Source organism: Cetorhinus maximus, chromosome 35 (assembly GCF_964194155.1).
Source record: "Cetorhinus maximus chromosome 35, sCetMax3.hap1.1, whole genome shotgun sequence".
NCBI lineage: Eukaryota > Metazoa > Chordata > Chondrichthyes > Lamniformes > Cetorhinidae > Cetorhinus > Cetorhinus maximus.
Window position 1 is genome coordinate 4,913,864 of NC_135913.1, and position 5,390 is coordinate 4,919,253.

A 5,390-nucleotide genomic window follows, 5' to 3' on the forward strand; every position below is an offset into this window, starting at 1 on the left:
TCTATGACAATTAAGTTAGGCTTATCACTCATAGCTACTGTTACCCTTGTTGTATTAACATTCTGCGCTGAAAATGGGGTGCCTTCTCTACAGGTCTCCATTTTTGGCAAAATGTATGTAGATGTTGGGCTGACCAAATGGCAGGCTGCTACTCTTGACCTCCCCGGTTGAGTCTACAGTAATGCAAAACACAGCGTTTGGCAGCAGCTTGGTTGTAGAAGTTGCCAGGAATGTGACATATTCAGACAACAATCTTCCTTTGGGCTCCAGTCCAGTTATTTTGACAGGGTTTATTCCCTAGGACTTCAGCTCTCCCGAGGTATCCACACCGCAGTGGAGCGATTTGCCCATAACTGCGAGCTCGGTTCCTGAGTCCACATGCCAGTGGACCTGCACACGGCATGTCTGGGGCCAACCTGCTCTGTGTTTCTCTAAAACTTGAGCCTGGGGCTGTGAGAGACCAGGTTCCATGTTCACTGCGAAGAAGCACAGCTGAGATCTTGCTCATGGAGAGACTCTGCACTGACAGAGGGAGATTTACAGGTTTCTCATTGTTGGAAGCCAGCAGTGAGTGATGAAAATGAGAAGCAATTCAGCGCACAAAAGCAGAAAGCATGCTTACTCTCTTCACGCACATATCAGACACATCACATCAACCTAATTTTAATTAAACAGAGGAAAAAAAACAGATGTACAATGCAGCTACATCGAAGACCAATATAGTTCTGGGGTACAAAGTAACTAATGGAAATTGTCCATGTTTACATGTATAAAACCAGAATATGTCATCGCACTGTGTGAAGCACCATTTGCTCTGGATATTATACCGGGAGTATAAGTGAAGGCAAAGCAATTCTGAAGATGTTCAACAAATGCAGGTGAGAGTGACTGCGCTTGACATCTAGGCTGCATTTCACCGAGTGTAGAATCAAGAAGTCCTAGCTAAACTGGAGTCAATGGAAATCAGGGGGAACACTCTTCGCTGTTTGGAGTCATGCCTAGCAGAAGCTGAGCTGGTCGAGCCATATAAACTTTGTGGCTACATAAGCAGGTCAGAATCTAGGAACCATGCGGCGAGTAACTCACCTCCTGACTCCGGAAATCCTGTCCACCATCTACAAGGCACAAGGCAGGAGTGTGATGGAATACTCTCCACTGGCCTAGATGAGTGCAGCTCCTACAACATTCAAGAAGCTTGACACCATCCGGGGCAAAGCAGCCCGTTTGCTTGGCACCCCTTTCTCAAACATTCACTCCCTGTACCACCGACTAACAGCAACAGCAGTGTGTACCATCTGCAAGATGCACTGCAGAAACTCACGAAGGCTCTTTTGGCAGCACCTTCCAAATCCACGACTACTACCATCTAGTTGGACAGGGCAGTAGACAGATGGGAACACCACCATCCAAGCCACTCACCATCCTGACTTGGAAATGCATCACTGTCCCTCCACTGCCGCTGGGTCAAAATCCTGGAACTCCGTCCCTAACATCACTGTGGCTGTGCCTACAGTACAGTGAATGCAGCGGTTCAAGAAGGCAGTTCACCACCACCTCCTCATGGACAATTGGGAATGGACATTTTATGATCGCCTAGGCAACGACAATGGCATCCCTTAAAATGAAAACAAATATAATATATTTCATCTGCATCTTATAATTATTTTTTGTTGATAGAAAATTAAAAATCCGAAATCTTTAGGCATCAGGCTTCAATTTGTGCCAACCCTGAATATTCCAGCCAGCTGCGCTAGGTTTTGTGCACTCCTCTCCAGTTGGGCTATTCCTGTGGATCCCTGTGCAACTGTGGTAGCGTAAGTAGCCCTAGATAGCCTGTGGTAGCCCTAGGTTCCTGTGTGCATCTGTGCTCTTCCTGTGTATGCCTGACCAGCGGTACTAGTGCCTAGGTATACCTGCCAGCGGTGTAAGCTGATCAATTTGTCCATGAATGTCACCTTCTGGGGTTGTGGATATAATATTTATTTGGATATGGGAACTCGAAATACACCGTCCAAACAAAGTTTATCCCATTCACAGAGATTAGCTTCCCGGAGGGGGAGGGTGGTCTCTTACCACCCAAATGTATCCGAGAGAGAGTGATCTCATTCCGAAAATTCCGGGAAGGAAATTCGGAATATTATTCAGGAGTTAAAAAAACGTAATGTGCATTTTTTTCCCGTGTGACTTGTATGGCTTTGAAAGTTAAAACACTTGTTGAATTCAGTGCAGAGGATTCAGCATTTCACTGTCTCTCTTAGCATTTTCTTCGAGCTGAGGCGAAAAATATGGGTGTTTACATCGTGTAGAGTTTATCAGCTTCGACTGGCAAGTGAATGGCCCCTTATTACTTGGTACAAATCTGCTTCCGCGTGCGGCGGCTATTCATAGGGTGAATCAATTGTCCTTCATCGAACAAATATGATCTGAAATGTTAACTATTTTGTAAAACGCACTTTTCTGATTGGGAATCGAAGCAGAACCACGGAAATGAAAAGACACAGCGCTAACCATTAGAACACCAGGGAAGAATACCCAAATTCATTTGAACTGACCAAAGATCCAGTCCTACTCAGGCCCCCTCCCACAGCTCTTCTTTCAGTAAATCGATGACTGCTTCGGTGTCACTTCATGCTCCCGTCCGGACCTGGAAAAAATTATCAATTTTGCTTCCAATTTCCACCCCTCCAGCACTTTCGCATGGTCCATCTCCGACGTTTCCGTTCCCTTCCTTGATCTCTCTGTCTCAATTTCTGGTGATAGACTGTCCACCAATATTCATTACAAGTCCACCAACTCCCACAGCTACCTCAACTGCAGCTCCTCACACTCTCCTTCCTGTAAGGACACCATCCCATTCTCTCAGGCCCTTCGCCCCCATTGCACCTGTTCCAATGATGCCACTTTCCAAAACAATGTTTCTGACATGCCTTCCTTCTTCCTTAGCCGAGGTTTTCCACCCAAGGTGGTTCACAGGGCCCTAAACCGTGTCCAGCCCATCTCCCACGTCACTGCCCTCACACCTTCCTCTCCCTTCCAGAACCATGACAGTGTCCCGCATTTTCCTTACTTATCACTCCACCAGCCTCCGCATTCAAAGGACCATCCTCCACAATGTCTGTCAACTCCAGCATGATGTCACCATCAAAAACATCTTCCCTTCAGCACCCCTGTCGCATTCCATAAGGATTGTTCCCTCCGGGACACCCTGGTCGTCTCTTCCATCAGCCCCATACACATCGACCCCTCCCCACGGCACCTTCCCATGCAATCGCAGAAGTTGCAACACCTGCCCCTTTACTTCCCCCCTCTCCTCGCCATACACGGGCCCAAACATTCCTTGCAAGTGAAGCAGCATTTCACTTGAACCGCCTTCAATTTGGTCTACTGTATTTACTGCTTCAAATCCGGTCTCCTCCACATTGGAAAGACGAAACGCAGACTGGGTGACCGCTTTGAGCAACATCTTTTGCCTGTCTGCAAGCATGACCCAGGCTTTCCTGTCGCTTGCCGTTTCAACATACCATCCTGCTCTCATGCCCGCATGTCCATCCTTGGCCCGCTGCAGTGTTCTAGTGAAGCCCAACACAAACTGGAGGAACAGCACCTCACCTTCCGATGACGCATTTTACAGCCTTCCGGACATAACACTGTGTTCAACAACTTCAGACCATGAGCTCTCTCCTCCACACCAACCCCATTCCGCTCCCCCCCCCGCCCCCCCCCCTTTTTTCTTATTCATTTTTAATTTTATCTTATTTATTTTATTATTTTATTCCCACTTATTTTCATTATTATTATTTTTTAAAAATTTATTTCCATTTTATTCATTGTTTTATCCCCAGCTTTTAGACTTTTCAATCTATTTTCCACCATCGTTCCTTCCCCCCCGCTCCACCACCAATAGGGCCATCTGCTACCTTCCAGATTGCTTACCCTGATCCTGCCATTATCACATTCTGCTTGTCACCATTGGCACCTACTTTAGCCAGCATCACCACTACCAACAACCCTTTGACCTCTTGCTTATGACATCTTTCGCTACCTCTCCTTTGCGTCCACATATCGCTGGCCTTCTATTCAGCTTCACATGTTCTGTCCACCTTAAACAGTATATATTTCACGACATTTCTACTTCCCTCAAGCTCTAAAGAAGAGTCATACGTTCTCGAAACTCTGCCTTCCTCTCCACGCATGCTGTTAGACTTGCTGAATTTTTACAGCATTTTTTGCTTTTGTTTCAGATTTCCAGCTTCCGCACTATTTTGCCTTTACCAAAGTTGAAGGGTCATGAGGACTCGAAACGTCGACTCTTCTCTTCTCCGCCGATGCTGCCAGACCTGCTGAGTTTTTCCAGGTAATTCTGTTTTTGTTTTCATTTGAATGTGCTTTTCATTTTGTGCATTGGATAAAAATTAATTTCACGAATCTGCTGTTTGCAGATCTGTTTACATGCATCTCTATTCGTGTCATTTATTCGGCTGCATGTGACATCAGTCGGAAAGGGCTTTTTTCTGTCAATTTAATTCGCCCTTACATTTCAACTACATTGAAAAAATAGCACACCGAGAAAACATATATTTCTCCTGAATAATGAAATTTTTAAAAACTTCCCGCATCAATTCAAATTCATCCGAAATGAGGAAAAACAGATCCTTGTAACCAGCAGAGTCATGAAACGCATTTAAATACAGTACATGAAGTCAAAATCACATCGAAAGGCTCACACAAAGAATTGTTTTGAGCAGAAATTAGGTTAATTTGGCCTCCTGGATATCGTAGTCGTGGCCGAGTGGTTAAGGCGATGGACTAGAAATCCATTGGGGTTTCCCCGCGGAGGTTCGAATCCTGCCGACTACGGGCTTCCATTTGCTTGTTCAGTTTCAAAATTTTAGTGAGTTCCCTTGAGATGAATCATGCCCGCACCGACAAACAAGACGAGCTAATTTTGCTCATTCTTGCTCATCTACATATAATCACGAAAGTTCTGCCATAAATTCAGCGGTAAAACTACTCCTTGTTGAACTGGTAACACTGAATTTGTGACTTTATAATACCAGGACAATCTGAGTATGTTGCCGTACAAGGCTGGGAGAAAGAATAGTAACACTTCAACATTACTTAACACCATTAACACTGGATTCAAACCCTTACCAATAATACTAATAGCTGCAAGAACAGAGTGGTAGATGATTTCTATCTGAAAGGTTAATGGGGATCCCATTTTCTGTGACGTAAGTATAACGATGACTCCGGCTGATTAAATATTATTGCATGTTTGAAGAAACCAGTATTTATATTAGTGGGAACTCTCCGGTGAGGCGATTGGATAGGTTACATAATAAAAAGTATTATTGCAGTTATTTAACAGGCAGTCAAGGAAAAAATGTAGA

General features: G+C 44.8%; 1 non-coding gene across 1 annotated transcript; it reads left to right on the top strand.

Moving 5' to 3' along the window:
• Window positions 1-4,775: 4,775 nt before the first annotated feature.
• Window positions 4,776-4,857, top strand: trnas-aga (transfer RNA serine (anticodon AGA)). Its single transcript has one exon. It is a non-coding gene; the product is annotated as a tRNA-Ser (tRNA).
• Window positions 4,858-5,390: the final 533 nt, after the last annotated feature.